At 37.0% G+C, this 23,836-nt stretch overlaps 1 long non-coding RNA gene across 2 annotated transcripts in view; it reads left to right on the forward strand.

Annotated features, from left to right (window-relative positions):
• The first annotated feature begins 1,044 nt into the window (after window positions 1–1,044).
• LOC148055680 (uncharacterized) overlaps window positions 1,045–23,836 on the forward strand; it is a 30,781-nt gene continuing 7,989 nt past the window's right edge. For both annotated transcript variants that reach the window (XR_015705010.1, XR_015705011.1), the window contains exons 1-3: window positions 1,045–1,340; window positions 16,406–16,491; window positions 18,033–18,161. This is a non-coding gene — a long non-coding RNA (uncharacterized LOC148055680). The remainder of the gene's footprint in view (window positions 1,341–16,405; window positions 16,492–18,032; window positions 18,162–23,836) is intronic.

A 23,836-nucleotide genomic window follows, 5' to 3' on the forward strand; every position in this document is an offset into this window, starting at 1 on the left:
TTATGACAGTGGTGGTCTCTCTGTGCTGAAGAAAATAGAAAAATGGTTTCCTGGCAGTCCAGCTGCTGAATGAGGCAGATATGTATCTACTGGGATTTCAGGGACAATTCTTTTAGAATATTAGATTTTACCTCATCCTGAGGAATAAATCTGAAATCTTTGCAATATTCTTATTTTCAATTTGCACAATGCCATTTAGGTGCAGTTTCAGACTAATGACACAATAGAAGATGAGTGTAATGCCCCATTGAATAATTGAATTAGGCTTGAAAAAGCATAGGGAGAAGGGAAGATTGTATTTGGGATATATAATCCCAAATACATAAGAGTATTTGTACATAATCAGGAGGCCAACTCAGTGATTCGATGAGGGCAGACTTCTTGAAGAGGCCCAGTCCTGCTGAGGACAGTTGTAGTGTGCGAATGGGAGGGATGGAAGATGGCAGGGAAATGTATAGCATGCTGGACAGTGGAATATATGACTTGTTTGCCGTGACAGAAAGTTGGGAAACCATACTTCAGTAACTATCTATTGCTTTGAAGATTCCAACAACGATCAGAGTTTGATCCTCTATGCCAGCGTGCATAGCAGTGGGCTGCGGTGCAAAGACTGGGGCCCAGGGCTGTCAAGGCAATAGGGCGCCCTTCCTCCCCAACCAGCCCTGTCCTGCAGCCCCCAGTGAGGTGAGCTGGGCTGGGCCAGGGATGGTGATGGGGTTGGCCACAGCTCGGCTATCCCCAGGCACCATTGCAGGCCCTGAGCCCAGCCAGGAAAGCAGCCCCCAGGCTGGGATAGTGTCAGGTCAGTAAAGAGTCAGCCACAGTCCAATGCTTCGTTGGCAAGATCATAGTCATAAGGCAGATCCAAGGGCAAGCTAGTCCACGGGTCAGGAGCAGAGTCTGAGTCAATGGGGAAATGGTGGGGCATGACAAATCTACAACACAGCTGCAGTGTATCATCACAGCTGGAGCCAATCTTGAGAGCCTTGGCTTAAAAGCAGCCCCCAGGGTAGAGGTGTGGACCTTGTTGAGGTTTGGCAGCTTCCTTTTCCTGGGCATAGTTGTGCTGTTTCCCAATTAGTTCTGAGCCCAGGTAGCCAAAACTTTAGGAAAGGGGAGGATGCAGTAAGGGCCTTTATGCTGTATATCTAGATATTATATCTGCATACAATAAGATGGAAAAGATAAAAGGAAAATGGTTAGAGTGGATGTCCCTACTGTTTTGAGCAATTGCAGCTAGAGTTGTAGAATCTCTTGTGGTTAAAGGTTTGCAAGAATAACTTGGACTGCTCCTGGAGATTCTCTTTGGATGGAAACTGCTGTGGACTCTTCATATGGAAGTAAGACAAATCTGTGATAACAGATCTAAAAACTCTTGTAAAGTATGTATTCTTATTCACAGGAACATTTCTAAATGCTTGCTTGTGGCTCTTTGTGTTTTTCTTTTTTATTGATTCTTAAAATATTTGAATTCTGAGAAGCTGTTTTAATATTTTTCCCCTATTAGAAGTAATATATTTGTTTGGAAGGAGTCAACTTCTGCATTTTACTCACTATAATTTTCAAGGTGTGATGACTTATTGTTTCACCTTTTTGTTTCACCTTTTTTCTTCCTATTTATCCATGTACTGCAACTTGAAATGAGGTTGATATTTCTACTGGTAGGTCCTTCAGAACTGGCTGCGATTTTTCAAGTCTGAGCTTTTCAAAATGCCCATAGTAGCTCTAACAATTTATTTCCTTCTTGCAAATGAGACTGATTTCACAGCATTAATCTATGAATATCTATCTGGAGAGACCTTACTTTCTTTGGTACTGGCTGAGAGTTACAAAATATTCTTCCCCCTGCAGCATTTCAGAGTGTTTGATGAGCTCCAACTGACACTATCACCTTAGAATCTGAATTTCTTCTAAATATGAAATTGACAATATGGGTTGTTAATTTACAGTACTTCAGCTGTGCCTAGTGATGGTGACTTTAGCCTAAATTACTCTCCTTTACTAATTTAACATTATTCTATGAAAACCAGTCAGAGTTTTGTGTCATATTCTGAAGACCTTACTTGGGTTGTTTGGTATCTTAAATATTTACCAAGCAACTACCTTAAACCTTATTGTTCCCTCTTACATTTAATAAAAAAAAAAAATGCCCTCCAGTCATTGACTTGACGCTGCAGAACCATTTTGGGATTGGATCCCAGTGGAGCCTTCAGGATATGTATTATGAAATCTAACATTGCATTTTATCTCAATTGTTCTGTCTGTTTTTTTCTCCTTTTTTTATCACCATGTTCAGCCTCCTCTGTCCCAATGCATCTACCATCCTACATGGCAAAAGTGCTCAGTTTGGTACTGAAAACCTCCTTTTAAATGCTGAGTACATGGACTTTAGCATAATATGATAGTAATGACTTGCACATGAAGATTATACCAGTAGAACTGGAACTGTGCTGTCCTTGTCTGCTCAAGGCACTAAAAAAGCAGGTTCTGGGAACTCCTACTAAACCCAAGTGCTGTACTTTGTAAAGCACCAGTTTTGTGTGTCAGCATCTACTCTTACTTGTAGCAGCCTGGGAAAGTGTTTGTGATCCACAGCTCCTCTATTCCTGATCCTGTGAAAGAGCATAATAGGTGTGTAAAGTCTCTCTATCTGCTTGTGCAGGTATTCATAACAGAACATTCTCATTTGTGAACACAGCTTACTGGCTTTTACTATTGAATGAAAACTTCAGATTCTCTTTAAAAAAAAAGTTGAAGATGAATAGCCAAGTCTCTGGGACTGTTACTGTTTGACAAATGATACAGACAGCCAGGTAACTTAAGACTTCTTTATGAGTGATCAGATACTAAAGCCCAGATTTTAATCTGTGGTGAAGTACAAGGATGGTAGGTGCTTGAAGACCCCCACTTTTACATGGATATCAAGGTAAAATAAGAATTAGCAGGTGAGCATATCTCCCTGTTCTGCAGAGCAAGAATTGTTCACCTTTGTCACATGGGTGAAAAAAACCACAAAAAGCAAAAAAAAGAGTAGCACGAAAAAATCCATGTTACCCATTGGTGTAGTCAAGCTGCCTGTGGTATTTCTACCTTTGTGTGCTTGCCTGTCTTGATGATCAAATGAGCTGTCATAGTGGAGCAAGTTTGAGTGAGAACATTTTTAGTAAAAGAGATGTCCTTGGTTAGTAGTGTCTGTGTTCTGTTCACTACTGTTGAAGATTTGTTCTTTAATCCAGCAGTAAAGCTCACAGCCTATTCTCACAGCTTATTTTCTGCTTGATCCCTTGGTTAAGTCATAATCCTATGTATGGCACTGCAGTCATGAAAATTATGTCACAAATCCAGCATAAGGTTTTTGCTGTAGGATGAAGCAGTAAAAGGAAAGGAGCTGAGAGAGGGCCAAACATGGCTGATTATAGAAAACTTTGATAAATAGGAAGATATTTCTTCATTTCTTTGAATTTATGAAATCTTCAATATGCAGTGTACAGACCCTAGGACTGCTACAGCAGAAAAGGCTTTAATCTGCTACAGTCTATATTTTCCTCTTCCCCCTTTTTTTTTCCTCAGTATCAATCGCATTTCCTTTTATTTGGGAGGAGAACATATTTGAGAGTAACAACTTCATAATTGCAATAGTCAGTCTGGAAAGAATATAAATTATTATATTTTGGCTGGAGGACTGAACTGGGACTTGGGAAGTCTGGATCAGTGGATAATAACTTTTCAACCTCATCTATTAATATACGAGGTTCTTTTGGAGTGGGTCCTGTCTCTCCATATGTGTGTTTACAGCACATAGTACAATGGGTCTCCTTTGTCAGAAATTAACAATAAATGCTGCTATAATACTACTGTATAGTAACTATGATACTGCTAATAAGAAGCAGGGCTGAACAATTCTGTGTGCTCAGATGTGCATAGTTCATGAGAACAGTAATACTGTTCCATGTTTAAATGTACCTTTTATTTACTGCTTTCATTATAGATACCTGTAAGATGTTTATCATCAGGTTGTCTTTTTAATATTTAAATACTACATACTTTATAGATGTCAACACAACCTCAGAGAAGGACAAGAATTAATTTAAAAGGCCCAATTCTGCAGTTGTTTAGCACAAAGATTGTACATGTTAAATTAATTACATGGAAGTACTTTAAAATTACACTCACTTTAAATCAGAGTCTGGCCCACACTGGTTCTGCACTGAGTTGCCTGTTAACAATGTAACAAATTGTCACCTGACAGCAGTAGAATGACCAGTGGCAGGGCTTGTAGGTATTTGGCTTTCAATTAAAAAAAAAAAAGGGGGGCAACCCAACTTTAATTTATATTTAAACTTCCAAGGAATGGTTCTTATTATCAGATGATTTAGATGCAGTATGGAACTGAGAGGATGAAATTATTCCATAAAGAATGTCCTTTCTTCTCCTTTGGCAATTTAGATTATCACAAGCTGTAATAAATAAAGTGATTTCCAAATGGAGTGTGTCTATGTACTGTGTTTTGATGTACTGTAGGCATTATCTTTTATGATATTCAGTTTTGACTTCAACTGCATATTATCGTAATTTGAGACAGGCGCATGTAGCTCTGTTGTAACTAAATGAAAATCCAAAGTCTCCTACTAAGCAAATTTTGCTTCTAACATTTAAATATTTCTCCTTCAAAGAGCTGCCCTTAAGACCTTGTATATTTAGGGATTTAAACAGTGGCAGAAGCAATCTATTTTTTATTTTTAATAAATGGCCCTTAAGGCACTTTGGACAGTTGTAGTAGAATTAGCAGTTTGGTCACATTTAAAGTGTTACCTTTGAGCAGCAATAACACAACCTTGTTTTTTTCATTATGAAATAGTATCTAAGCTTCATGTATGTCTTGTTAGGCTGCAGTGCAAAAACCATAATAATCTCACGGGGCTGATCTTTGTTAATGTACTGTGACCCCTGCTATTTTCAAATTGGCTCTGAAGAACTCCCTTAATGCAGCCCTAGTAAAGTAGTCTGGAGAACTTCCTTTTGTAATGAAAACAAAATTCTGTGATAACTACAGATATTTTTGTGTGAAAAAATCTACAGTGTAAGCATGTAGGTACTTGTGTGTATGTATTTTGTTGGATAATCTGAGATCCATCAGGGTTTAGTATTTTATGTGTGAAACTGTGGTCATTCTTGTCAAGGTCTAAGTATAAGGTGGCCTACATTGCTCCTCACATACTAATAACAAATCTCATTTGACCATATTACGTAATTGGTCAAAATAGTCAATTTTTCCTCTTTCTGGGCCTAAGGTGATTGTAAACAAAGGTAGGCTTTCATCGCTTTACCCAATGCACAAGGAGTGTAGGCAAAATTGTGTTTCAAGTTTTGCTTTTTCCACTGTAATCTGAAACATGCATGACTTAAATTCTTTGGGTCTAGAGCACTGTGTCAAATTTTCTCTCAAATATTCCCTTGGTGTACTGTGTATCATGTAGTTTCCAATGTTTTGAAAGCATTCAGAGCAGAGAGGATCCTGTCTGGGTGTTTGCTTGCATTGAATGCTGAATTTTGTTCTAGGAAACTTGGGGAGGAAGCTGACCAAAGACTGTTCCTTTTCATGTAGACCATGAGAATGGTTTGCCTCCTAGAATAATCTTATCTGTAGTTTCCAGAGATCCAGACAATACAGGATCTTGCTTTCTTGATTACTGAATCATAGAATGGTTTGGGTTGGAAGGGACCTTTAATGATCATCTAGTCCAATCTCCCTGCTATGGGCAGGGATATCTTTCACTAGATCAGGTTTCTCAAAGCTCTATCCAACCTGACCTTGAACACTTCCAATGATGGGGCATCCACAGCTTCTCTGGGTAGCCCATGCCACTGTCTCACCACCCTCATCATAGAAAAATTTCTTCCCTATATTCAATCTAAACCTATCCTCCTTCAGTTTAAAACTGTTGCCCCTTGATCCCATGGTGCAATTTAGAGCAGGGAAAAAGTAAGATGGAGGAGTAGGACAATATACTTGTGGAGAAATCCTGTACTGGAGATCACTTGAATTATTGTATTTGCAGGCTGATATGGAAAGGGAACTTGCAAAAGCATTAAAAAAAGCTTCTAGTGTCACTTCATTATTGTTCATAGGAAGCTCAGAGTAAAGGAAAATTGTCCACTATTTTCTTATCAAGTGATGTAGGAAGAAAATTACCACCTAAGTTATACTGTAAAGAAATACTCATGAAAGTTCCGACACCACTAGCCTCTAGCAGTTGAGGCTGCCACAGTATAATTAAGTTTAGCATCCTGGGGGATAAACTGTGTGTGTATAAAAACAACCTAGCAATATGACACTGGATGCTCAAGAAGAAAAATGAGTAAATATATCTAACCTTAACAGGTTATATCTAACGTAATATATCTAACCTCCAGCAGACCCTTAATAAATAGACTTCAAACTGAAAAGTGTAGAACTAGAAATCCTTAGATTTGAGAAGGTTAAGCTTATAATATCTGTCAGAGAAGGTATACAGATTTGATAAAACTGGAGAAAGAATGAAAATATATATAATGTGGTTAAATGGCAAGTTTCAAAAGATAACTTCCTTCAGTTATGTTGTATAAATAATAGCTAGCAAAGTGTTGGGCAAAAACTGTATTTCCATTATGAGAAAACTTGAGGAAATACTGAGACATATAAAATAAACTTTGGCATGCTATGGCACACTGGGTGAAGAAAAACTCAAGAAAATTGAGACTGAGTAGAAGAAAGTAAATGAAACTGTTAAGAAGGGTAAAAGTGTTACAGTAGACTTAGCTGATGTGTTGAAATCTCTATACTCAACTGACTAAGATAAGGAAGAGACGCTTTTTAGGTGGTAAGATGGGATAGCAGCTTTAGAAATGGGAAATTACATATTTAACAAAAGGGGGCAGTAACTTGACAGAATTGCTAAGATATAAATTAATGAGGCAACCATTTTGCAAATACCAAAGCAGTGAGTAAAATCAGCCAAAGAGAAAAGACTGCTGGGGGAGTGAGTGTGGTACTCAGGAAGGACTTGGAAGGGGAAAAAGGGAATGGAAGGGTAGCAAATTATGTAGTAAAGAGTGAGTTGTGGGGTTCCTGCCAAGCAGCCCATTCACTACAGTGCAACAGGACAGGGATCCTGCTGTTTTGACCATGTACATGTCTGTTTGTCTGACTCCTGCAGCCAGGAGGACTTGGGGTGCTTTTCCAGTATTGGCCCTAGAACACCTGGAGAAAACAGACTGAATACCCTGTCTCCCTAACACACCTATCTCATCGTGAAAGACATTTATTTCAAGTAAACTTTCTCATTCAATTTTTTCAAGCAAGAAATATTTTAATTTTGAACTGGTTCAGGATCTTCTGATATAAGGCCCTTTCATTTTGTTCCTCATGACAGCAAGGGTCTTCAGATAAATCTTGACATTAGTCATAATTAATCTAAAGGAAGAGTTCAATTGCCTTCCTTGACTAAGAAGGAGATTGAATGGTATGGTGGTTACTGAACTTCTGAGGGTGGTTATTAAATGTCTGGGTCTACAGGTAAATATTCAGATATCACACCTGACTCAGATGAAACATTTAATGTTCACTTGAAATTTTGTCACTTGTCTAAATATCTTGCAGGATAAATCACAGTTGCTACTGAAGTTATTTTTTTCCCTTGGGTGAAGGTAACACCAGTCACTTTGAGATGTATATTTATGATACCTGGTGGAAGAGATTATATGTGGCAGGTGCAGATGTTGCTTCAGACTAACTAGCAAATGTCCATGTTGTTATTTTACATCTGCAAACCAGTCACAAATTTATGATTTAAGAATAGCCATTTGTGATTGGAACATCAAGGACTAAGCATGCTCTAGTGCTGATTGCTCTTTGAATGCCAACAGTAACTTCTGCTCAGATCTGGAACTCCCTCTAGTCAAATGCATGCCTTACATTACAATTAGGGAAACAGATGCAAACTTCCTCATGACTCTTCTACTGTTAGGAGTTATCTGCAAAGAAAGGCAACAGTTGGTTTGTGAATATAGTCTGGTAAATGACTGTTGCTGTCAGTAGCACCAGGCTGTAGGCTTTGTACTGGCCGGACAGCACAGGATCTCAGGCCTTGCCCAGACTTGCTATTGCCTCCACTGGTTTTATAATGGTTTAACAACAGTTAGGGGCTGAGTGACTTGCCCAGCCTGTGTGAGTCTGGGTGCATGAGTGCCACCATAGGGAAGGGCCTGACAACCCCAGGCAGATCCTGCATGACAAACGTCTGCCTGTGAACACAGGAGGAGTGCAGGACAGCTTTCAGCTGTGAGTGGGAGCAGTGAGGAGGGAGCAGCCTGGGGTGAGAAAGCACAGAGAAAGACTTGAGCATATCAAAGGCTGACAAGGAAGAATCAGCCACTGTGCACACCTTTCTCCTCCTGGCAAAGTGCTCTGGTAGCTGCTGCCTTGCCCTAACAACCCCCGGTTGTCTTGAGAAAGACAAGCATTGAAGCTGTTGTCCTTAGGAGCCAGAGGCACACAAGAAGGGCAAACCTAACGCCAGAGAAAAGGGGTGAATACTAGGAAGTTTTCGTATAGCAGTTTTGCCTGTCATATCAATGAGACTCTTCTGTATTAATCAGACTGTTAAAGCATTAACTGGAGTAAATTCATAGCTCCATGTATACACTGTGTTCCCTTTTGCCCAGAAGCTAATTTTGAGAGAACCAGGAGAGGCCTTTTACTCTTTCTGTATGGATATAATAGTTAAAGCTATCTTGTTTATTGCTTGTCAAGTATATTTTAATCCATATCAATATGGATAAGTACAACATGACTTTTAGTTTGGGGACGGCCAAGGATTCCCATTGAGTAATGCCTATGATTTAAAAAAAAAAAATTGGGGAGAGGATGGGACTTGTGTACTTCATCTCAGAAGCACACACATACTATGTGATCTTGAGATCTGAAGTATATAGAGATGGATTTTTTTGGTATTTATACATATGTACTTGCACACATACATGAATGAATAGATATAGATATACTCTTTAAAAATCTATTGGTATAATCATGTGTTTGTTTCAAAAAAATAATTTCTTTGATTTTTCTAACTGTTTCAGAGTTAATTCTTTACATGAGACTATTTGGGGAAGATTGTCAAAGAGTGAGCAGGAAATTAATGGTAATGATTAAAAATTAGGAATGAAAAGCAGAAGCCAGACAATGTGAGTGTAAATCAAATTTTTTGTTTGTCCAAAGGCTAACAGTTGTTATGATATTTTCCATGTCAAATTTTCTACAGATAACTATATGGCATGTAAAAAAGGGAAGAAAGGACTTCAGAGAAGCAAAATTTATAGTTGACACTAAATTATTAAGGCTAGTCAAGTATAATGAAGCCTGAAAACATTCTGAAGTAAATAATAAAGTTAGATTAATAGGTAGTAGGATGGATAATATGATTTGTTCCTAACAGATGTAAGGAAATGCTAAATGGAAGGAGTGATTGGAGTTGTTCATACCTGTGGCATTAAAAAGTAATTGTAATCACTGAGGAAATAAATCCTACTGGCATTTAAGTTTAAACAACTGAATGAAAACAAAAATACACAAACAAATTCTTTTCTTATAAAGTGTCTGTAGTCTGAAATGTGTGGTATTAGTCACAGTGAGACACGTCAGTAAACAGAAGGATGTGCCAGGGTGCAGCAGGGCCAGGGGCAGCCCAGTGAGGCCTGGGGCCCTGTCCTCTACCCCCAACCAGTCCCATCCCACAGCCACCAGTGAGCCAAGCCGGGGACAGTGACTGGTGTGGGCCACAGCCCAGCCATCAGCAGGTGCTGCTCCAGGTCCTGGGCCCAGCTGGGAAGGCAGCCCCCAGGACAGGCTGGTGTTGGGGTTAGGCCTGGCTCATCAGGGCCCAGGGCTGGGCAGGGGGCAACATCTAGGGCTGAAAGGCAGTTCCCAGGGCAGGGGAATGAGTCCTGGCTACTCACAGCCCTTTCGACAAGACTCTCCCCCCATCCCTCGACATGTGGTTTCCCCGCTCTGCCCACTGTTGCTGAGCTGCCAAACCCTGGCCTGGGGCAGCAGGGAGGGCCTGGCCCAGAGGTCTGGCCTGATCCAGGGATTTCCAGGTGCCTTTACAAGCAACATGGGAGTTTGGTTAACAAAGAGAGGGGAAAATCTTTCTTGTTGGATTTTGTTATTCATATAACTTGATGCAGGTACTTCTCTCTTCTATAGAAACCCTGTCCTTCATCCTCCATTTGGTTATAAGCAGCTTTGGAGCTACAATGAAAAGATTTGAGTAGGACTCAAATATTTTCAAATGCTGTGTAGACACTATTCTGAAGTGTCAAGAGGAGTTTTGGCCACATGTCACCTTCATACTCAAATCCCAATTCCTCAATTGCCTAATTTAACTTTTGCCATTGATTTTTAAGGACCAAAAATACATTTTTAACAGGAGATGAAAAGCCGACAGTATCTGCTTTAAATGAGAGAGATTTTTCTACAAGCCAATTATGTAAATCTCTAGTATGTTCCTATTGCAATGATAACTTCCATTAACTTACAAAATTTTGGGACACAGTTTCAACTATTTTGAATTATAATATAAAAATTAAAACCATTGCATCAGTGATGATTTACTGGGAATTTAGCAGAATTTGGCTCCTTAATGATTGAGTTCATTGCTGTTTTTCAAGTTAAATTAACTTGGTAAACTTCAATTTCAGTTTTTAAGAGTTAGTGAAATTGTCCTGCAACGGATTTACCCTACAGCTTTGACAGAGAACATTCATTCTTATATCTTTGCATGGGAAACATGCAAATTCATGACATCAAAACCATACGGAAATTCATAAGAAAATAAAACTTTGAGTGCTTCACTTCCAGTTGGAATTTGTGGTCCAAAATAGATAAAGATGATAGAAAATCAGATAACTAGCAGTTTGATGGGATGCATCAAACAGATTTCAATTTCTGGACGGGCAATTCATGCCAGTGACTTGAAACCATGTCCTCCATTCTTGTGGATATGTGCAGGTTGCTCTCTTCCTCAGTCCTTGCTGCTGGAGTTTTTTTATTTCCTATAAATAGAGCGATATCTATTTGCTCATGCACTAGAATATGGTCCATTTTTAAATGGCCAGAGTTTCAGTTGTGTTGCTGTGTGTTCAGTATTCAATCTGGAAACACAGAAAACTGAAAACCATTTTGCATGTTTTAAAGATGGAAAAAATAAAGTATGTCAAATGGTATTGGATAACAAATGTTTATTATCTTGGGCTAGACAACTAATTCCATATTCAACAGAGTTAATATTTATCTGAACAATATTTTGCTAATAGGAATAATATTTGGACAAGTTAATCTTTTAGGGGAAAGCACTGTAGCTTTAAAGATATTTTATATCAAAGAATGACAGACTGTTTATAGAGCCATTTTTAACTCCTCAAACTCATGCTAGCAAGTTGTTTAAATCAGTGGGGTTTTTTTTAAGAACTATTATTCTTCCCAAACAATGCTTAGAAATTTATTTCAGGGGAGTAGATGCTTGTTTTGTTGACTTCAACTTTGTTACAAGTATTTTGAGTATAGATTTTTGATCAATCCAAGGTAAAATTGTACAAATACAAAAGTGATCAAGAACTCAAATTCAAAATTGTGTTGGCTTTTTTCTTGTTCTGCTTGATTTCGACAGGTATTTCATATCATGCATAGCAACAGAGTAGAATGACTACTTTCCCAAGAGGGATTTTTTCCAGACAGACTTTGAATAGTCATCTTATATCTAGTGACAGAAATAAAATTACTATAGCTGCATTGCAGATGATAATATTTCTCTAAGTACTATATAATTTCAGGATACAATTTTTAAAAGTACATAAAGTAATGTTATAAAAACTTTTAATTGTAAAACTGTAAAAAATTTTGGTAGCTTGGAAGTAATTTTTTATAACATGCAACAATTTTTCTTATTCTGTCACACTTACTAAAATATGTATTTATATATTGACATATTATACATATCATTGTATTGCATAGTAGAATTATACATATTTTTACTCTAGATGTTGCGTATGCCACTCTTCACTTGGAAACCTGCAGTATCGTTGGATTTCATCAGTCCAGTTGTATTTTAGAGCTTGACTAAGTGGAAAATGGGACTAGTCCAATGGTTACTTTTATTATTTATAAACTTTTTCACCAATATATAAATTCTTTATTTTGTCAGATCAAGATAGAAATGTTAAGTCAAGACATAAGCTTTTCTCCAATAGTTTGTGAAATTTTTCAGGAATTTAGAACAGATATCAAATCTTCATTCTATACAGCTCAATGAATTTTAAACATTTAGTGGGAATGTCTTTGTCTTTACAGATCTAATCACCTTACATTACTTTTGTAGTTGATGAGGAGAAATGTGTGCTTTTAGTACCTATCTGTCTTAAACATCTAATTCTACATTTGATGAGCTGTGCCTTAGACACCACTGGCTAAAGTGATCAGGTTCCAATGACTATAAAGGAAACTTAGGAAGACTAACTCAAATTCAGATGCCCATGTTAAATCAAATGATTCTACCTTTAGTAACAAAGTTTATATCTCACTTGACTGCCTCACTTGGCAAAACATATATTCCATGTTAGCTGCATTTTCTATTGATAGTAATAGAAATATAGTAGTGTAAATAGGGACCAGAATGGCTCTTACGATTTATATTGCAGAAAAATACCCTGAAATAATGTGTCCTTCTGTCTCAGGTGAGCTGTCTCAGTTTTGCTAAGATTACCCTATAAATTACAAAAAATAGGAAAATTTCAACTCTTAACAACAGTAATCTATAGCAAATTTCATAAAAATATGGCCAAACTACTGAAGGTGAACATCATCTATTCTAAATCTACAGAAGTTGCAACTCTAAATGGCATATGTGTTTTTAATCTGACTTGTTAAAGCAATGAATTGTATGTGAGCTGGTTACATCATGAGTGTGATGCTAGTGTGAATCCCTGAGATGAGGATGCCCATGTCATAGATGCATACCTTTACACGAAATCCACACCAGGTTTCATTAATTCTGTTAATTATGAAACAATTTATTGTGTTCAAAGCTAGTTACTTATTGTAGTCAAACTTGTAGTTTGATTTATTGTGCTTTCTTGCAATAAAATTTGAGACATCAGAATTTATTGCATAATTGAGAGAGAAAGGCAGCAGTAGGGGTGGAAATCCAACTCTTGCAATTCATCTTGCACCAAATCTGGAGATAACTGGATGTCAATTTACACTTTTCCTTACTTGGTAGCCCATTGCATTGGAGGAAGTGCCTGCTTAGTCACAAAGGACTTAATAAAACATTTAAGCTGAAAATGTGCTGATATTTATTTAGTTCCAATGAGATTAATGGTGTACTTAATTTTAAGTGCTTAGGTAAGGTGCTCCTGTTAAAGTTGTATCACTCAGCAAAGAGCAAAACAACCAAAAATATTCATGCACATGCATGAAGCAAAAAGGAAAAACCAAAGCAGTATAGTTTGTGCACTGTGTATAGGAAGTAAAGAACGAATGTATTGAGATACCAAACACTTCTTTGTATTTTATCAACTTTTTTAGATCAAAATTTGCATTCAGAGACTATGCGGACAGACATCTCAATATATTCTCTCTAGTCAAGCATATGGAACAACTGTCAAGGTCAACCTCTGTTAGTACAGGACTCTGAACCTCCTCCTGTTCATACCCCTGAACACATATTAGCAGAAGCTGTTCCCTTGATTCTGTTGGGCACCAGTGGAAAACATTCAAATGGTGCCAAGAGTTTGTAATTTGGTTTTGGGTGTTGAGTAATAGATCTGTCCATGTAAAATAACCTGATATATGCCCTGTCTATCATCATTTGGTTTTGATATAATTTATCAATTTTTCCTTAATAGGAAAAAAAATTTATCAATTTTTCCCCTAATAGTTTCTTCTTGCCCACAGAAAACATACATGTATTGAACCTGCATTTACACTCAATATTGAAAGCGTTTCTAGAATGGGCGTACTCTTTGCTGGGTAAAAACTGGCTGGATGGCCAGGCCCAAAGAGTTGTGATGAATGGAATTAAATCCAGTTGGCAGCCAGTCATGAGTGGTGTTCCCCAGGGCTCAGTACTGGGGCCAGTTCTGTTTAATACCTTTACCAGCAGTCTGGACAAGGGGATCGAGTGCTCCTTCAGTAAGTTTGCAGATGACACCAAGTTGGGTGGAAGTGTCAATCTGCTGGAGGATAGGAAGGCCCTACAGAGGGACCTGGACAGGCTGGATCAATGGGCCGAGGCCAACTGTATGAGGTTCAACAAGGCCAAGTGCCAGGTCCTGCACTTGGGTCACAACAACCCCATGCAATGCTACAGGTTGGGGGAGGAGTGGCTGGATAGCTGCCTGGCAGAAAAGGACCTGGGGGTGTTGGTTGACAGCTGCCTGAACATGAGCCAGCAGTGTGCTCAGGTGGCCAAGAGGGCCAATGGCATCCTGGCTTGTATTGGGAATAGTGTGGCCAGCAGGACCAGGGAGGTGATAGCGCCCCTGTACTCGGCATTGGTGAGGCTGCACCTCAAGCACTGGGTTCAGTTTTGGGCCCCTCACTACCAGAAAGACATGGAGGTGCTGGAGTGTGTCCAAAGAAGGGCAACGAAGCTGGTGAAGGGTCTAGAGCACAAGTCTTATGAGGAGTGGCTGAGAGAGCTGGGGTTGTTTAGTTTGGAGAAGGGGAGGCTGAGGGGAGACCTTATTGCTCTCTACAACTACCTGAAAGGAGATTGTAGTGAGGTATATGTTGGTCTCTTCTGCCAAGTGACAAGCGATAGGACAAGAGGTACTCTCCTCAAGTTGTGCCAGGATAGGTTTAGGTGGGCTATTAAGAAAAATTTCTTCACTGAAAGGGTAGTCAGGCACCGGAACAGGCTGCCCAGGGAAGTGGTTAATTCCCCATCCCTGGAGGTATTTAAAAGACGGGTAGATGTGGTGCTTAGGGACATGGTTTAGTGGTGGACTTGGCAGTGCTAGGTTAACGGTTGGACTCAATGATCTTAAGGGTCTTTTCCAACCTAAATGATTCTATGATTCTATGGTTTTTCTCTTGTGTTTTTTTGTAATCAAATAAATACAATTAGCTTAGCCCACTTACAATTTTGTCATCCAGCCTCAAGATAATTATTAAGCCAAAGATAAACATTTAATGTTGTTTTCTTTATGCTAAGTTTTGCTTGCTGTATTTCTGTCTGACAACTGAAGCCTGATAAATGAGAGTAAATGCAATCCTAATGACTTTGAAAAATTTGTAATGATTAATTTATTCAGTTTTGTTGTCAATTTTTTCCCATCACAAGTGAGAATATATTTTAAGTAGGGCTAAAATGTGTTGCTATAATAGTGTTATAGTGGTTGAGAAAAGCAATTTGCAAAGAACAATAAATGCCAAAGATAGAAATCAATTGCTCTGGCTATCTACAAAACAAAACACTAACCTATCAAAGAGTTCATTTAGCACCATTCCAGATGGCTAGAATTTTCCACAAGAGCACATCTTTTGCAATCAGTATTGCAAACATATGTATTTTTTTCTCTAAAAGTTATGTCTCAAATTATTCCTATACAATTTACAGATCTAAACCTTGGTCCTATGTATTCTAGCAACAAAAATATTTCTTCATGTATGTAGCTAGACAGAAATCAAAATGTGATATAAAAGGAATTGTAGTATATCATGATTTATCACCAAATTGATAATGAATTGTTGAATGGAACTTGATCCTCTAGTGTTTTGTGCAATCATTCTGGAAAGTGGCTAATTTGTTAATATGCTAATTTTCTAATTTTCTGTCTTTGTGTTGGATACTCTGCATGAAAGTGAAACCCAAGTTTTTGTACAGTAGGGATTCTGTTTCAATGCTTCTAAAATCAAAGTTATTGAAGTGATCACAGCATTTTATGAAGCACGATGTAACTCAATTATGGTAGCAAGTGAATTTGAACATCTTTTTGTGTAGGAAAGCACAGGTATATTAAAATTTTTAGGTACTGGATTTCAGAGATATTTAAGGGGTTTTTAATTATTATTTCAATGGATATAAAAAAAACTTCTAAAAGTTAGAAATCCACCCAAGAAAAGTCAGTATTCAGTGAGAACTGTATACTTTCTCTTCATTTCTAATGAATGTTTTCCGTTTTTAATGTATCTTTTTGATACATAAATTGCATGAAGTTGGTTTAGTTTAAACTGTATTGAAATGTTCATCAAATTCTTTGTTTTGACAGTTTCTCCTCAGCAGTTGTGATCATTATTCCATGATGTGTGACACTGTTGTATGTTGTCTGTAATTTAATAATTTGCATTTTTTTGTCCTTGTGGCAGTAACCTTTTCAGTATTCAATGGCAAAAACGGCCCCCGGGAACTTTCTGATTAACATGCAAGAACAAAGTGTCAAGGAAAGCATGTGGTAAGAGCATTGCATTCTGTCATTTGCAGTTTAAAAATGTGTACCAACATAAACATATCTGTGCATCACATAGGGAATTGCCATAACTCTGTAGGGAAGAAATGGAAACTTAATGTCAAATGAAAAAGTATGTTAAAGCTTTCAGTAGGAAAATTTAAAAAAGATGAAAGAAGGAATATATTCAGAAGAAATTAGTCAAAATAAATTGATTTTTAATAGTACCACTTGCTTTATATCAATTGGGCATATAAGGTGGAACAGGGTGGCAAAAAAATTGTCTTTATACCCTCAGATGGATGAATTTAAGAAAGAATTCTGGTTTTAGATCTGTTCTACTCTTAGACGTTTTGCCCTTTGTGCGAATTTCCTTCATTCTGATCAGCCAAATTCAGACATCTGTCCCTCAGCACCTCTAGCCAGGGAATTGCTCTGCACTGCATTGTCTGTTTATACTGAGTTCAGACACATTTTGATTTTTCTCCTCTGCTTTCATAGTATCATTCTCCCTACTTTTCTCTCCTTTGATACCAAAGCCAGTTTAAGGCAACCTCTGTCAGTGAGACCCAATTACATAAAACCAGAAAAAATCAGTTATTTTCTAGTCTAGACAATGAAGCTAGAGTTCTGCTGTCTTTGTATCCTTATGACATTACCCTTTGCCATGAGCATTCTTACTAATCTATAACAGTGAGATTATGGACAGTGCAAGGGAGCCAGAAAACTGTTTCCTGAGTTTTGATGGTAGATAGGAGTGAAATTTTGATCCTCCCCCCCAAAGTAATTTGGCCATCCAAAAGTTCACCCAGATTTTAGGATAGAAGAAATGTTTTTAATAGCTTTTTGTGTGAATGGGATAATGAAGAGACAGACATTAAAAATATTATGGAGAAAAAAGCCATGGATATCATGAGGAGGAGAAGTAAAATCGCTGAGAGTTTCTAGCCCGCCCCCCCCCCCCTCCAACTAGGAACATGTTTCAGTCACTTACTCTAGTATTGAAGAATTTTCTAGGAGTGGAGAAGCTAGTGCTGAATCAAAGTAGCCAACAGAGACTGCAATTTGTTAAAGAGATATCAAAAGGCACTAGAGGGGGATTATAAATTGCTTCTGATGTCACTTTGATTTAATCATCCTGAGGTCTGAATTTCATTATGAAAAGTGCCAAGTGCCATTGGCCTTTAGTGTCAAAACCATCCTAACCTTCAAAACCAAAATCTTGGTCATGGTGTATAGTTTCTTTGATCCAGATATTCTTAAAGAAAAGGAAAATACAATTTTCTTACTAGTATTTAATTCTTTTCAGCAAATGTTTTCTGTGTAAACATGTGCATTTACTCCCAGAATACATTTTAATGCAATTTATTATTTGTAAGTGAACTCACAAATCAGTGACAGATCTACCATGACTTTTGTATGTATCAAGATATTAATAGAGGTGAGTTACTTACCAATTGTGTGTTCTAGATGACACACCCATATCTATCAATGAAGTAGAAACCAAAGGTTGATTTATTCCCCTATCCGCTATTTCCTGCTTCCAGTTCTAACTTGTACAAGAGTGGGGCCTGTGGTTCAGCAGCTGCCTACCATGATTCTGCACTGATCACATTCTGCTGAGTGTGAAAGTGTCCTAGGAAGCCTTTATTTTGTACTGCGAATTGGTGGGACAGGTAGGTTCGGCTTTCCAGTCTCTACCTCCCTATTTATTACAAAAATTGGAAAAGTAAATGAAATTTCTGAAAGAAAGTGTTTATGAAAATGGCAGTAGAAGTCCATAGTAATATGTAATATTCTATTTTTGGTATCTTGCTCCTCTTTTGTTATTTGTTTCTAAAAATTAATCAGGACAGAGGTTCTGGAATAAACTTCTAATGGAAAGTTGCAGGTGGGGGGCAAATGTAATTATTTTTAATATGAAATTTAATTTGTGTGTGAATTACATGATGGTGAACATGAACTGAGAGGCCTTATGTTTTGGGGGTAATAAGGCAAATGATTCCACATAAGAAAATAAATGCATGAAAGGAAAGCCCATTTTATATAATCTATTTACATCTACCTATCATTTTCATATATATGTATATAAGGATGGGATATTTTATTTATTCAATCAATAACATAATCTAGAAATATGTTCACTGCAGCAAGTCTCTAAGATACAACATTCTTATAACATCATGTATCTTTTTACAACTACATTTTTCTCTGAATTTTAGGGTTTATTACTTTCTTCCAGTTTTGAAAATGTTTGGTGAATGTTTGGCAAATGCCAGATCATTACACTAAAGTTAAAGCTTATTGACATCAACCTTTGCAAAAAAAGAATCAGTCTCCCTCCAACCCAGGAAGAAACTATGTTGTGTACTTAACATTGTAATTGTGTTCTAAAATTTGACATATTTATATGCTTTAAATTCAAAAGAAGCATTTAATAAGAGGGTGTAAATAGTACATCTGCAAGCAAGATTTTTTCAGTGTAGGTAAAAATAAGAGTATGTTGCTGTTTTGTAATCCACAGACTATGGAGTAGTATAACTGTTATGTTATTGTGCTTAAAATATTTTAGTATAATCTACATGGAAAGTTACTTTGGGACTAAATCCTTGAGTTTAAAAGGTAAATTAAATATACAATAGGATTTTTGGCCTTTTCTAGGCAGTTCATCAGAATAACCTTTCAACTGGGTGTATGTTAGTGAAAACATATTTCAACATGAAATATGCTTTTGGAAAACTCTCCTAATGCTAGCTGTGATTCTGGTTGAATGATGCAGCTCAGCATCTTTGAGGCATTTCAATTTCCCCCTTTCTTTTCATCCCCTAAAATGGGAAGATCTACAGTGCCTGTCTTGACTAGATGGTTTGACACTAGAAATGCTGATCTTCAGTTAGGAAGGAAACTCTGTTGTGTCATGATTCAAATTCTTATTGTCATTGAACAGAAATATCAATGTATTTCCTTTCTTTTTCATTAATATTGTCATTCATAATAGATACACTAAACGCGCAATAATTCTGCCTTAGACTGTTGTTCCGGTGTAAATGAGTATCTCCTCTGATCAAAGTGTCCTTGCATGGGAGGATTACTTTAGAAAAAATATTTAAGATGACTACATTAGGTGTCATATGATACTTGCTGTTTTCCTGGAGCTATTTAGAATATTATCTCCTTTTCTTGTCTGTAATCTGCAAATAAGAAAATATCTAAACCTTTTCAAATTTTAGTCAAACAATCTTTGTTTTAGTGTTTTGTGTGGACTTCTGCATTGCTGTAAGCTATACATATTTTCTTCACAAAAGAAACCAGGGAGAAAAAAGCTCTTAAAAAGTCTTCATACTCTAGTTTGCATGGAATAACTTCCTGCTTCAAGTAGGGATTGCTGACAAAGTGCTAAGTAACATGAGAAAAGGTAGATTAATGTAGTTTCTTTGTAATTAGCATTACTTGTCAAAAAGACTTTCTGTAGGAGTGGAAATTGTTTGAAATGAGCAGTTTTAACTTCTTTTTTGAGACAGTTAAGTGGAATTTGTGAGTGTGATATTGCAATGAAGAACAGGAAGGGGTGGGTTTTTAGTAGTTTTCAAGTAATAGGGATAGAAGTTAGAGATCTGAATATGTCCTTCTAGAGCATTTTGAAGCTTTTTGCCTTATGTTATGGCATGCCTGTGAGAAGGGTATATCATTTAAGAACCAGGGAGTGCTTTCATTAAGAACTTCATGAAATCATGTCTTTACTTAAATCTGGAATCTGATATTGCTCCAGTTTGTGTTCACTTGAGTTGCATTGGACTTGGAGTCCTCTAAGGGGAGAATTTGACTAGGTTAATGTATTTAATGAAGATCTGGGGTCAGAATCTGTGTGGGTCTTGCACATTTGTATCACAGTGTAAACCACAGATATCCTACACAAAATTCTGTTCTTGCAATTTAAGAAGATATATCACTCCTATTCCTTCAGACAGAAACTGAGAGATGTTGTAGTGAAGAAAAAAGGGAGAAGGAAGAGAAAACCATTGCTCTTGTCTACATATTGACTGGCCAGCAGTGCTATTTTATTCTAAGCAGGTTAAGCAATGTGCCTGCTGTATTAGTATATATTAAGCATGTATTAAAGCGCTACGCTTTGCTAAGAAAAAACACCTCCCCATACTCCCTGGAAAGCAGGGAGTCACTCAGTCACTCATACTGGACCATGTTTGGCACAATTAAACCTGATAATCTTTGTGTAAGTTTGTAGATCATCACAAGGTATTCAAAACCAGCTAGACATGACTAGAAGCAGGTAGATAAGATTGGAATAAACTCTTACGAAAGTGTTGGTTAAACTGAATTTAAAAATCGTAGGCACCCCCATGTCATATTTTCCTTACTTCAAAGCAATCTTTTTTCCTTAACACACTTTAAACTTCCCCTGATCCTAAATGACTTTTCAAAAATTATTGGATTATCTAATTGGCCTAATTCTGAAAAAAGTTTGTCTACATTAAGTGTTCTTTCCAAATGTCTCCCTTTAAAAGTTTTTCTGTGAAAACTCTGGACACTTTAACCTTTATAATGCTCCTTTACTTGTTTCCTAAGTATATTTACAGTAGTAGCTATTTGCTAGTCTGCTGTTATATTGCTCTGAAATCAGAGCTTTATTTTCATTTAAAAGTCCTAGAAAGTAGGCTATCATTTTGTTCACTATCTCATCACCTATTTACATGCCTAGCCAGGCAAGTAATGTATTTTATGCCACTTCTGCAATGACTGACCCCTCTTGGATGAGTAGATTCATAGAAATTATCTGTTTGATAAGCCTGAAAATATAATGGGCAAAATCAGGATATGTTTTCAGAACCCATGGAATATAGAACAATCTCTTGGACCCCACCCATAAAGATCACGTGAGATCAGATGTGCATCATATTTTACAGAAATATAGATTCTGACCCACCTACTCTTCAAGTAAACCTCTTGAAACCATTGGGATATTGTGCCAAAAATAGAAGTGTTTGCAGCAGCTGTTGAATTGAATGAGTTGGACTGCCTGTTGGGAAAAGCATGCAACAGTTAGAGACAAAAACCAGAACAGCTGAGACTAACAAGTAGAACAGTCTAAGAGTCCTGGGGTGTATGAAGAGGCAAAATTGCTGGATACATTACAAAGGATAGATTATGAGACACCAGTGAATAGAAATCTATCCTGTTAAGATTATTAGGACCAATTGCAGAGTAAAGTGCTGTTTAAAGTGCACCAGCTGCTACTGCTTCCCCTATTGCATGGAATGACACATTCTAGGACCATCAAATTTCCTGTCAGTCATGTATTCTTGTCAATATCTCCATTCTGCTGAGCTGCTTTGGGATTTATCTTTTCTTTTCATAACCCTTCTGAGAATCCCTCCTTTGATTTCTCTGGTTATGTCTTTTCTCTTGCTCCTTTTCTTTCATTCTCTGCAGGAGTCAACTTTACAGTCCTTATTTACCTTATCAGCTACACTGGGTGATTTTAGGGTGTATAATTAGTGTTAAGCAGTCAGCTAGGTCTTCAAAAAAGCCTAAGCATATTTATTTTATAATACATTGTAATCAATCAGTTACCATTTAGAGGCCTTACATGTAGAAAAATTTGTGTGGTTGATTCAGCATTAGAAAACCAGATGGCAAAGAAGAAATTGGAAATCCAACAGATGGACAATGAATGATATGCAAATTAAATAAGGTTTGAAGGATCTTGGGGTCTAATTGTAATTTTAAAGAGGGATACCTATTAGGTTCATTTTATACTTTTCATACCATATTATCTCACTTATTTATTTTTTATTTCAACTTTGCTCTTTCAAATAAGCCTTTCTTGGCTTGTCGTTTGGAATCTTCTTTTCAAAAGTTTTATTTTTAACTGAAACAATGTCACACAATAGATCATGGAACAGATCTCTTGTTATGATGCAGTTTCATGAAGGGCAGGCTAGAAGTTTAGATTCTTCTTGTGCATAAGGACTTACTGTTGTTCTGTTTAAATAACAATATCAGACATTATTCTGTTTTGACACTTATCAATGAATACAAGGCATTAGGAAAAAATTTCTCTCTTAAAAATTTGTTTATTTTTACCTCTGTACCTGTAATTTCTGTGGAGAAAAATAACTACTACCCAACGTTTCCCACATAGTTTACACTTACAGTACACTGACCTGAAAAATGTATTAAAGCAGATGATAGATGATAGGAGCTTTTGTTTACATTACATTTGAAACTATTAACTGAAAAATCAGTTTAAGAAAGTGTGAAGTTGATTCCTTTACATGATTTAGTTGGCTTTTCTTTTTCTAACAATGAGGTCCATATAACAGCAAAGATATTAACTTCTGTTTCTGGAGAGAGAAGTGGATTAGACACCAGATGAAAATAGAGACCTTTGTTTTTTGTTTGTTTTTTAAGAATTCAAAAAAAAAAAACCCAACAAAAAAACCAAAACCCAACAACAAGCCTCCCCTTGAATCTAAACTTCAAGACTGTTCTCCAAAAAAACTGAATCATAGAAAGAGAATTATATTTTGGAATGCATTTAAAGTTAAAAAAAAGATTAATAATAACCCCCCTATGCCTATGCACACACTGCTGTTCATTTTCAAACTGTCCAGAAGTGGTAGCAAAAAAGTTTCTCTCCTATACCAGAATCTCTATGGCCTATTCTTAAAAGTGACCAAAACTTGATTTTTTAAAGTTTTCTAGAACTGTGATAATCTCAGTCTTTTCTTGTGCCTCTCCTGTCTTTGTGGCATGTCAGTAAAAGTTTCTTAAAGGAATAATTATCCTTAAACAAGAGTCAGAGAAGCACTGCAAAATGATTAATCAGTACATTGAGGGAGCATGCACCAAAGCATGATTATCATGAGTTTAAGGCACAAGCACATTTATGATAGTATTAGGACTTGGGGAAAGCTAAAAAAGAACAAGACATAGTTACTATATGGCTAAGGATATCAATAGTGAATAAACAGAAAATGTACTATAACAACCTTATTCAAACAGGAAGGCTGATAAGAAAAACTGTGTAGTGTACTTTCTCTGTGGAGTGGATAAGAAAGCTGATTGACTCAAGTAGGAACATAGACTCATTTCTTTTTTCATGGTGGAGGTGACCTTTACTTTCTGGGATAGGTATACAATATGTCAAAAACTGGTGGAAGCACTAGAAAATTTCTTTCCAGGTGGCCTGAATTAACCCACCAAAAGAATCCCAAATCAAAAGCAATCTCCAAGGACACCAGCTGTTATGTTATGGTCACAATTTTTAGCATCCTCCCAAGGTAGCAAGTTGTGTATGTAGATGTAGCCTTAGTTGGTAGTTATGATCTAC

The sequence above is a fragment of the Nipponia nippon genome, unplaced genomic scaffold (assembly GCF_047370975.1).
Source record: "Nipponia nippon isolate SJK-2023a ecotype South Korea unplaced genomic scaffold, ASM4737097v1 scaffold_2, whole genome shotgun sequence".
Lineage (NCBI taxonomy): Eukaryota > Metazoa > Chordata > Aves > Pelecaniformes > Threskiornithidae > Nipponia > Nipponia nippon.